Source organism: Seriola aureovittata, chromosome 7 (genome assembly GCF_021018895.1).
Source record: "Seriola aureovittata isolate HTS-2021-v1 ecotype China chromosome 7, ASM2101889v1, whole genome shotgun sequence".
Taxonomy (NCBI): Eukaryota; Metazoa; Chordata; class Actinopteri; order Carangiformes; family Carangidae; genus Seriola; species Seriola aureovittata.
This window is the reverse complement of record NC_079370.1, coordinates 22,083,234-22,095,541: the sequence shown is the minus strand read 5'-3', so window position 1 is coordinate 22,095,541 and position 12,308 is coordinate 22,083,234.

Genomic DNA, 12,308 nt, shown 5'->3' with positions numbered 1-12,308 from the left:
CTCATACCTTACAGTCGCACGTAAAAAAGCTTGAATCATGATCTCCGGGGCATGAAACAGATTTTTTTTTAAAAATGGTGTGTTGGAAATAAAAGCCACAGAACTCAAAGGCACCATGCGTTGTGCTCCTGATTTTCTTGGCTTGCAGTGGGTCCTGAAGAGGTTAGACAAATGAGAGAAAAACCCCAGAGTCATAAATATGAGCTGACTTAGTCACCATTGATTTCCCCCTTTTCCCCCTACAGCTTATTCTGCAATGGCCAAAAAAGCTTCCCATGCATGTACAACATCAGCTGTGAATAATTCAGTACCACCAAAGGTTAATTTTCAATTTGCACAAGGAAGGGTTACCATTACATTTTGACCTGCAAATTGTATCTCCCCTTTAATACCCTATCATTTCATTTCGGGGTCCCTTTGTAGTTTGAACTGGGGCCAGCTATATTTGGTTGTGGCCATCTGTTTATTATTTAGCTGGTGCTCGGATGTGCAGCCTGACTGCATTTGGGAGTGAGAGGGGTAGCAGGAGAACGGCACTACCTGGCCCTGGTAGGGTCTTTACCAGTCTCCCTGGACCCATTAAAATTCTGTTAACTTTGATAATCCCTGGCAAGAACTTGGCCTCTGCGGGCCACTAAGCAAGAGAGGAATACTTTAAAGTGCCACTGTTTAAGAGGTCATAACATCTTGTAAAGCTGTGTGTGGTGGTTGCCGAGGGTTACATAATGGCACCTGAGAGAAGAGACAAAAGGGCAAGTTGTCAAGGAAGGGATATGATTTAATGTGTTTTTTTTCCAGCAGGGAAACTCACTGTCACTCTTGACTCTCCCCCCTCTCATGGTCTGTGAAGTAAAGTATACCGGTGTCTCGGTTTAAGCCCAAACTCTGTTATCTTCTGATGATGTCTACAGTACAATTTTTTTTTCCCCCCGCTAGCTCTCTTTTTTTAATAGCATCTTTCCCAATGAAGGGACCTTCAAAAAAGAGGAAGTGTTAAGGTGGACGACTTGGACAATGTGTCTTGTGTGATGGCACAGGAATCGCTGCTGGCTTTGGTTGTCAGAGAAAGGATTCAAACCTGCGGTGTTGACTCGCACCGGGCTCTGCGATTGGAGCAGGACCCAACATCCTCTTGCGTCTCAAACCAAACACTGACGTCTCACTGCTTGCTGTTGGTTTCAGTTCATTTAGATTAACATCGTAAAACCCGGTAGAAACTAAAAACAAAATAAAACAAAAAAACTTTTGAGACAAGTTATCAATCATGGTCTCACATAAAGATTTCCTGTAATATTTGCAGCGTGCCAAAAAGAACTTTGCCCTCTGACGCGCTCATGCTGGGTAAGACCTGCCTACTTGACATTCGGCAGCCAATCAATAGGACAAATGACAACCTGTGACCGTGACACTTGCTAAAGGCCACTTCAGAAAATACACCAGAGAGAAGCGAAACTGCCTTCATTACAAAACGGCATTGGTTTCTTGTTCAAATGCTTAAAATGACACCGGGTTTATTTTCCTGACAAGTGACCTTTTGTGGCCATGCAAATGGCTGTCCACTCACAGAAGCAAAGGGTTGAAGCAGTGTGGTTTTATAATAACACTGCGAAACCTCTTCGAGTTCAGACAGAATGCAGAAAGGCAAATTCTCACCTTGGCCTTCTTCACGTGAATTTGAGCGCTGGACTGTTTGTGCAGTTTCAATTTCTTTGTCCCAAACCATCAATGTGGCGAACGATGTTAACTGTAGCTAGTTAGTGATGTGTTTTTGTATGCCCACGCCTCTTTGGTTTTTGACTTTTGAGACTAATCAAACGTCATACTTAACTAAGCAGTTTAAATGTAACCAAACCTTAACTATGTAGAAGTGGCGGCCAATGAGGTGCCATATCAGAAAACGCTCATATGGGTCATTTTTGAAGACAAATGATCAACTTTTATGTGGGTGTGAGGACTCACTTCTGTTAAGGAGGAAACATTGTTATCCAGTATAGCAATACCTCTGAGACTAATATGTCTTGATTTCTTTCAAAGACAACAAACGCTAACAGGAATGAAATTATCTGCTCGTTTCCAGAGAAAGTTAAACCGTATGATGGTGATTATGATAGAATGTCAATGCCTTTCTACCAGATTTAATAAAAATGTTTTGTACTTCCTTTGTAATCATTTAGAAAACAGACCACTACATTTCTCAGTTGAGAGTAAGTCAGGCTGGTTAAGCAGGGCAACCGCAGCAGATGACTGCATGGATGCTGAAGTTGCCCCTAACAGGTGTTGTGAGGGCTCCAGCATTAACACCAACACCTGGCCTGAAGCCCCCGAGACCACATGCTGCACGACACTATTAGTCAGCTATGTGGATCACAGATAGACAGAGCTAAAACTGGTTGCTGCCACTTCAGAGAGAGAGAGAGAGAGAAAGAGAGTTTGAGACCTATAAAAGAATAGCTCTCTCTTTTTTTTTTTTTTTTTTGCTGCTCTCCTGATAACATTTTATCACTCGCTTTCAAAGTCTTTAGAGTGGATATTTCAAAGCGAGCCAGGCATTCTGGGACAGGAACAACTTTGCGAGAGCAATTTCTCCTCGCTGTGTATGAAAATTTAAATTCCTCCGCCAGTCAATGGGAAGCAGAGGTTGAAACGAGCCAGAAACCACCAGCATGTGCGGAGAAATTCCTGCACCCTTCTGGTGGCGATTACCAAGAGGGGCAAAGGGAAGGGAGTGGGGAAGGGGGGTTGGGGTCATAATGAGAGCCGCGGTGGCACTGCCCTCTATCTAGAGTGAGTCTCAATGGCCTGCAGTCAACACTATCAGCTCCCTTTCATGATCATCTACTGTATTGCAGCACTGATAATGCGAGGAGCAAAACAAGGATGCTTCGTCTTTTTTTTCTTTTTTTTTTAAGTAGCTGCGAGAATGTGTTCAATCCACTGAGAGCCATTTAACATTCCTCTGTAAAGTGGCATCGGAAAGGAAAAAAAAATACCCTTCTTTTCCACAACACGTGTTTGCTCCTTTGATGCCTAAAGTGAGCTTAGACTGATTTGTATCTAAACATTTAAAGTCATTCAACATAAAACATAGATTTTGGTTTCTAATCTTTCCAGTGTGTAACTTCAGTATGTCAAAACCCAGAAAAAAAAAAAAAAGTCCAGAAAAGACGAAAGTAAAGGCATTAAATCAAATGTATGGGTTAATTAAAGAGGGCTTTAGGGTCAAGACAATGATGGCTTATGTCATTGACGACAATTCGCTCGTTTCAAATACATTGACAAAAAGACATGATTAGTTGAACCTGACTAAGCAGTTGTCTCAAGGCTTTATTGGCAGGGCCAGGTCTCCAATTTTTCATTTTCAAACCACAGCAAGTGTCAGCATCTTCTTACGCTGCCACCAGATAGAGAAGGAAACGTACACAATGACAATATGGGCGGTCCTGCCTTTATTTCTGCCCCTTCATTGTGCTCCTCTCTTCTGCTTACGGCATTAAAAGAAACCTCCCAGTCTTCAAAGTGAAAAATGATCCATTGATTAGACTGCTAAGTCATTAAAGGGCATATTCAAGCACTGGGCAATGACTATATGGGGTCAAAGGTCACCAAAGGGCTCTGTTCAGAGCAAGCCCCTCCCTGCAACAGGGCACAGCAACTCCCTTTATGATCATTCATTACATTAGAAGTTAACCTCAGCCTTGGTCTTTGTGTCGGGGGGAAGAGCAGCCACTTTTGTCCAGCACGGAGAAACAGTGGTTAACAGAGTAACAGGAAGAAGGTGTGAAAGAAAAGATGTGGGGAGACAGAGGGAAGAGGGATAGGATGAGACAAGAGATGAGGGGAGGATGAGGAAAGGGAGAGGATGAGAGAATGAAGCCGGACTGTGCAGGACGATTTCCTGAGTGTCACTGCAGCCCTGATTCCTCCCCACTCCTTCTCCCAGAAAATTAAATATTGATCAATCTCACAGGCCTACTAACAATGAAGGAGATAAAGAAGAGTATTAAAGGAAATAAATAAATATACACTTGTATCACCTGTCCAAGCTGGAGGGAGAGGGGAGGTTGAGAAAGGTGCAGCGAGGATGGGGGGTGGTGGGTGGGGGGGATGGGGTAATTCCCAAGCTTAGGAAATGCAGGCCCATCCATCAGGCGCACCCTCAACATGGGGGAAGGTTTGGCTGGGAAGGTCCACTGGCTGGCAGACACAAGGCTGGGGTCTTCTTTATCGGGTTTTCTTTTGCAAACTACCCCTCATCTCCGATCGGCTTTATCGCTAAAGCTTCGGAGCCGCCTGCTCAGCCTTTTGAATAATTAACAAGGCGTACATTTCTATAGCTCTCCTCATGAGGGATCTGCATCTCAGAGCTGTCCTTTCTCTCTGAGGAACAGGCGCACGAACAACAGGCTTTTAATGAGTGCGCAGCTTCAGCCATGTCTGCATCAAAGCAAATGCATTGAAAGTTACACCGCAACTTATATAAAGTAATCATTACAAATAATCACTTAGGATTAAGATTTGATATCAGTAAAACCACAAAGAGGAGAAAATCATCTTGAAATTACAAATGACAGAAAGAAAGCCTAACTGAATCATATCACCTGTAACTGACATATACTGTGTAAGTCCTGGATATACTGTATGTTGTATTTAAAAGCAATGTATAAACATGTATAAACATTTAACAGATGGGTTGCAACACACATTAGTGATGTGTTATAAGTATTAATGTACTGTATTTTATCAGACATATACAGTGTTTTATATTGTTACAACTGTGTTTTACTATATTGTTATTCACACCAACTTGAGTTTTGTGAATTAATGTACTTTTTAGATAACAACATTTCTTTTTTATACATACATATATAAGAGAAGTAAGAGAAACTACTTAATGCTCAAACTCATTGTTTTCACGGGACAGCAGTGATATGTACAGGTATTATCATTGTATACGTGTATGTATTAAACTTTGTTTTACTGAACTGACTGAAATAAAGCTGAAGAGCAAAGATGAAAATCATATTGAAGATAATCCCTGACCTCCAGTCAGTGATCACCATAAACAAACAACATAAAGCAGTAATGCTTTACGCTCAATTAATTGCTTTTGCATTTCCTTTTAAATGTAGAACTTGCACATGAGTCAAAAGTTGAGTTCATGAGGTTTATCCGGCCTAATTGATTCTAACTGTATTTAATAGATAAACATCACCAATCATCACAAATGCAGCGCTCCCAGTAAGGATTCTCTAGCCCAGTGTATATGGCAGTGTCACTGGGAGCTCTTACGACTGTGACTGATCTAAACAAAAGCCCATTTTCCTTCACTGAATAATGAACAGTTTGCATTTAAAGCCCCCACACACACAGCACTGATAATCCCACAAACAGCTCTGTGATGCAGGTCCTTAAACAAATTATGACAGGGGATCTTCCTCGCCGATCGACCTTTGCTGACCTCTTATATTGTTGATATTTATTACTGTGCTTTCTCAAGATAACATTGCGCCTACATTGTTAGTTGAATGTGTGTGTGTGTGTGTGTGTGTGTGAGGGGGTTAGTAAATCCTGGAGTGGAAGCAACCAGGCATCTGGTCATAAATGCCACCGCTATAGGATTTCCACATAAAGAAAAGAGGTGCAACAGCCTCTCTATCCTTTCCCACTTCCCCTGCTGTTGCTACAGTCCCACCTCCCTCCTTCCTCCTCCTCCTCCTCCTCCTTCTTCATCTACCATGAACCCCACCCCCATCCCGCAACCCAACCCACCCCACCCCACCCCTCCTCCTCATCCTCTGCCCCCCCGCTGCCGTTCCACTCATGATCCGGAGAGATGTTATCGCTCCATTTAAGAAAGGAACAAACAAGATTATACTGTAAGTTATCCTCGATTATGGCCACAAATCTGGTGCTGGAGCGAGGGCAGAGGGGAAGCGGGGTAGGTGGGGAGGGTGGGAGAGTGAAAGATGATAAAGTAAACTGAGTTGCTTTTCTTTTCCTCTCAGTCCATCTCCTTTTATCCGCCACACAAACAGATTTATGGGATAAAGGAGAGGAGCCTTTGTGGACAGTATATCTTTCAAAAACAGTCAGGCCTTCTGGGGGGAGGAGAGAATAAAAAATGTGACAGTGACATATGTCTTCAACAGCTTGCACCTTTTTCTGTCTTATTGTGTGTGTGTGTGTGTGTGTGTGTGTGTGTGTGTGAGCGTGTGTGTGTCTGACTATGACATAATCCCTCACACAGAGTCAACAGTGTGGCGAACATTTCTGAAATACACACAACCCACCACTGAGTGAAAGGAGAAAAAAAATAATGAATAAAAATGTCAACCTTTCAGCTTGTAAATTGAAAGGCCGCTGTAAAGGCAGCTCTGTCGGTTCAGCTGCTACTGTGCTGCCACGTCTCAGGGCGACACACACTTTACATCTGCGCCGCCTGGCTTCTGACTGCGGCTCATCACAAAAACGACAGAGCAGAAAAAAAGGAAGAAAAAAAAAAAAACGACACCTAGAAGTCTATTCATGTCATACAGTAGAGCGAGGGGGCTTTTTTCCCCGTCTCCTCTGCAGCTACAACCATCAATTTAGCTCTGTGGTGGCCAGTCAGCCCCTCTCTGTCCCAGCTGTGTTTGACACTATTTATCTGCTCTAGTGAAGCAGATCATTTTTGATTATTAACCTCCCACCCAAAAAAAGAAAAGCTCCCCCGAAAAGGTTAAGACGCAAAATGACAACCTCACACGATTCCCACCCGGGCAATCAAACACTTGACTGTTACAGCTGCAGAGCCACTCCATCAAATCTTCCTTTCAAAGCACACACACAGAAGCGCACACACACACACACATACTCCAAGCCTTTCTTTCTCACTCCATCCCTCAATATGTTTTCACCCCAGCCTTTTCAACCTTTTTTTTTTTCACCCCCTTTTCTCTCTGAGTCCATCCCCATCGCTTTCTGGCTATCTTTTCATCTGTCTCTCAATCTAATCTTTGTCTTCCTCTCTCCCTCTCTCTCTCCTCTCTCTCTCTCTCTCTCCCTCCCTCGCCACCCTCTGTCTTCATCTCTCGCTCGGCTCTCTCAGTCCATGTGTGCACCCTGCCCATTAAATTACAGTCCTCTCTAATAAAAGGTTGAACTTTCTTTACCCACTCATGTGGATGAAGAATCTGCCAGTTTCCTGCTGTTCCAAATTCCTGCCTCAGAATATTGAACACACACTCACACACACACACACACACACACACACACACACACACACACACACACACACTCGCACACAGAACTGTAAGAACAGTGAAGACCCCGCTATGCCTCACCGTTAACATTTATCTCTCTCACTTAAAGTGTCACACATACGCATGCACTCACACACACACACATACACACACATGCATACACACACACACACACACACATACACACGCATACACACCGATAATGTATTTGTCAACCCTATTTTTTTAACCCGCTGTTTCAAACCTGTCCCCCTGACATCTTCATTCTATACACACCGGTGCCATTACGCCTGCCCATCCAATAAATTAAGCCCATTTACTCTTCTGAATTATGTTATGTTTATTGATGCTCGTATAATTTAATTTCACACAAATTCCATTAAAGATTATGCTCTCTGTCACAGAGCAGCGCTTCCAGGAGAGGGGAATCTAATCGGGTTATAATGGATCTGAGACATGCATTACAGTTGGGACGCACACACACACAGTGAACACCCACACACACACAGTTGTCATCTTAATAATGCAGAGTCAAGCAAACAGATCAATGGTGGCTGTGATGATGCTGTCAAACTGCACTAAGTGACAGGAAGCTTTCAGAGCGCACTATCAAAAGGAAGTCATCTCTGGGGGATTATACTGTCTTCTGGCCCTGCGGGGAATAAAATATGTCACCTCAGTCACACAGATGTGTCAATAATGACACAGAAACACTCTCTGAAATGCTACATGCGGGAATCCCAGGATATCACATACTCTGTTAAAAACCCCCTGGAAAATTAGGTTCAAATACTGGAATTTGAAGCCTAATATTTGTATGAGATTTCATTACGTTTGCCCTCTTTGCCCACTCGGTAATTGACTCTGGATCAAATAAGAGAAGGGGTCACTTTTCTACACAGGTTGGTAATATACCTTAATAGACACAGATCTGACTGTAATGTTGAGTAACGTTCACCAGTACACAGTTTAGTGCCCCCAAGTGGGCAACAAGTTGTGTGTCAGGTGGGTTCCAGGATGTTGTTACACATAAAACTTTGGGGGGTGGGGGTGGGGGTGGGGGGGGTGGGGGGGCTCTCTCTCACTCTGTTGCCCTCTGATTGTCCACGTCAGCTGCCGTAGCTGCTCGTTACGTGTTGCAACTAGAGGAAGCAGGGAGAGACTCAGCGTACCCGATGCGCTGCACAAGTGTGGGGAGCTAGCGGTCAGTGAGAGATGAAATGAAGCAGAAACTTGCAATAAGTGAGCGTCTTAAAATCCCCCAAAGAGCCAGTGTAGTCTTGTGCATTGGGGGAACATTATGACCATGTTGTAATGACAGATCATCTCACTGGGAGGGGGTTGGTCAATTGCTGTTGTCACATTATTTGTGATACTGCCTGTCTAAAACAAGCATACAACTTTATGTAAGGGTAACAAAACAGCATCTGTCTCAGGTTGGGACCAGGTCTCACATTCGGCAGTTCCAGGTGTGAAAGGTCTCGGTTGACGGACTGGGTTTGGGTCTCAGTCTCAGATCTCAGTTCATGGTTTGTATGAATGTGTGCTTTCTTTGGGACTTCGCTGTTAAGTTTAGTTAAATTAGGTGAATTAAGTATCAATTAGTGGCGACCTTTACTGTAAGGATTAATAAACCTTTGGAAATTATTGATAGCACTAGTGAAAAAAACACTATAAAGGACAGCTGACATCAGGTTCCTTCTATTGTCTCTTAAATACAGCCAAACAACGAGAGAAACATGTTGACTCACACTCCAAATGTAGCAATTTCCACACTTTTAATGGCTTCATGTCATCAGACCAAAAAAATCACACTATACAGTGACTGGTTGCTTAAAAATGTTTTGTGAAGATGCAGCTGTTTTGACCTTTGGGTATTCTTTACTACAGTAATGTCTTTTCTATTTCAGTGACTTAAATGACTGTATGCATATCTTTTATGCAGTAGTTACTAAGTTGCTGATGAGATAATGATTCTAAAATCCTTTGTTTGTTGTAGGATAAAATGTGGGTTTGCTCATCCCTTATTAGAGAACTAACTGCTGATCCCCATCATGCAACAATTAAAACTGAATAATAACTGCAATTAGGAGCCGGTCGACAGTTCTGACGTCCCCGAGCTTCACGTCAGCCACTCCTGAGTCATTGCTCCAAACCATAATCTTCCACAACACTTCATGGCTCGCCTTTCTTTGTCATGACAATGAGTAAGAGCTTAGTCACAGCGAGAACATGGACAAATCATGAGGATTTATATCTGTATTATTCAGAAGGCTAAGTGGAAAATTATTGGAGCCCATAACATTTTTTGGCACCAGTGTCTCTACTTGATTAAACTACTTAATCTATGGCAAATTTAGGTGAAGAGATTATTTCTTCTTCTGCTGATATATAAACTCATTCAGCTTTGGAAGATACAGTATATATAGCACCAGTATGTGTAGAGACTGTCTTTGTGTTCTTAAGTCCATTTTTCTCTTGCTTACACTTCCCTTGTAAAGTGACAGCCTTATTAAGAATACGTTTCTCCCACACCTCCCAATAAGCCATTTGTAAGGCTTGAGGTGGGGTTTATCAAGGTCCTGTAATAAGAGGCATGTAGCCTAGGTCCACTGTGACTTTATCTTCATTTACCTGCCTGTACATGTGTTGTATTCAGGATTAATTTGCTGCTTTGATGTATTAAAAAGAGCCAGAGGATTTCCAGTGGCATGCTCCCCAAGGTGGACGCCTTTAAAAGGAGCTTTTTCTTCATTCCAGCACTTAGGTTTATTACAGTTCCCCAGACTGTCCAATTTTAAAGAAATATGCCTCCAAAATAGCAGGATAATTGTTTTTACTTTTTTTTTTCAGACGATTCCTGCAAGAGAAAATCACACATGGCAACCGAGTGAGATTTTATGAAACCTGAGCAGTGGTGATGCATGACAGGAAGAGAAAAAGCTCTTTTAGTTAACAAATGAGGTGTCGTTTTTTTAGATAGGGTTTTTAGATCAACAGCACAATATCACGCTCATCTGTCCCGTCTCATCCGCTCACTAAACAGCATCTCCAGTGTTCCTGTCTGCGTAAGCCCCATCATGAAAATGATATTTGCAATTATTGCCCGTCATTATAATTGCAATAACAGACGCTGGGATGACTAAACAAGCAGCAATCCAAACATTCACTTATCTGTGTACATCTCTCGCAAAAAAAGTTTACACAATTTCAAAACAAAAACAAGGGTAGAAACATCCATAAACCGAATGTGATGACACATCAAACCGTACACCAAACAGAGTTGTTCTGTCACACACTTCCTGTTGTTTTATTTGTCCAGTTCTGTGTTTATAAGAAGCAGACACAAAGACGAGGGGGTCCACAGCACTCCAGACAATATGTGGATAACCCCTGACTAAAAGAGTGAGGATTGACTGGTTTGTTTGTTTCTCATGGCTTTTTTTTTCTTTTTCTTTCAGAATTGTGTAATATTAAGTGACACATCCATTAACAAGAAATCCATGTCTTTAGACTTCCATCTCATTCTCTTCACATCATCTTGCCAGAAACAGTGGTATCCTAAACCTTCACCCCCCCCTGTGGGCAGTAAACCTGAAACATCCCCACTTGCTAATGCAGTCCCCCGTCCGCCGTGCACTTCCCAGAGGAACTGACAATTGTGCGAGCTGATTTCTCGACTTTAATGCTCCTGTGTGAACATATTATATTCACTGAGCGCATACTTCCACACCGTGGCTTTTTGCTGATGTCTGGCATCAACTGTGGTCCTTAAAAAAAAAAAATCAGACATCGTGCCGGTGAGATGCTGTTTAGAGGATTACGGTGTATTTTTTTTTTTTTTTTTAGACTTAGCTGTGAAATCCATGCTCTGATCCTCTGTCACAGCTCTATGTCTACATCCTGCGATGTTCAGTGAAAGGGTTACATCTCCATGTATTATAATTTACTTTGATGACCCCACTTCTCCTCACCCTGCTGTGTTAACATGTTGCGTTCAGCTGTGGGATTCATGTGTGGGTGCAGGCAGCAATAATGATGATGATAGTGGAGCAACAGTTTTTTTTCTTTTTTTTTTTTTTTTTCTGTCAACATCAAACTCCTGTCACTCCTACAAAATGTACAGTACTGACTGCATTGCATTGTGGTCTTCTGAGGCTCCTGTAGCTGAAGGAACTTGTGGGGTCTTTGAGTTTTCGAGCAGCTTGTTTCTGTATGACTGGTTAGCTTTAAGGTTAGACACTTAGACGTTTACTCTTGCAGACATACATTTTTCTGCTGTACACCACACTCGTGGTTAAGGAGTGACATCTTATTGTTTATACTCTCCATAGAAACAAGAAGAATACGCCTTCAAAGTGCAAGCTACATGGACAAATAAAGGTAGGGCATGGAAATAAATCTTGTTACTAGGTTTAGGCTCAGGAAGTGAGTGTGTTTCAGGGGTGTATTTTAGTGTCCCATTAGTCTAAATGCTTCACCTCTGTCCTCAGTAATAAATAATGATTAAAAAGTATTTCTTAGATGTTTTCTGTGACATTTACACCTTCGTATGGGTAACATTTGTCACCTTCACTTTTACAATTTTAGTTTGGTTTATTGGCTAAAATCTGTCTAAACTTTGAACTGAACAGCTGCCAAAATTCAGATGAGAGGGTAGGGGATATGTTGATCATCTCTCTCTGAGATGCCCTCAGTTACTCTGTGCCCTCACAGCGATCAGCCTGTGAACAACAGTGAGTTATTTTGGATCTTTTTTTTTTGTTGGCTCAGGGTTCAAAAGAGTATCTCTACTTTCTTGTCATGGATTTAAAGAATCTGTGCAATTCTTCAACAAATATTCTGCTAAAAAAGCTTCTAGGCCTACAGATTCATTATAGTCATATAACCTTATTTTTTGTTAACATAATCATTAGAATTTGCTAGACTGATAAATAAATAACCTCTTGCCTGTCATTGTTTCTCTAAATAACAGGCAAAAAGTCTAAAAGTATCACTATAAGTCTGTATTTCATTGCTCAACCTGCCTAACAGGCAATAAAAGGGTTAAACTCAACAAACGCAAAC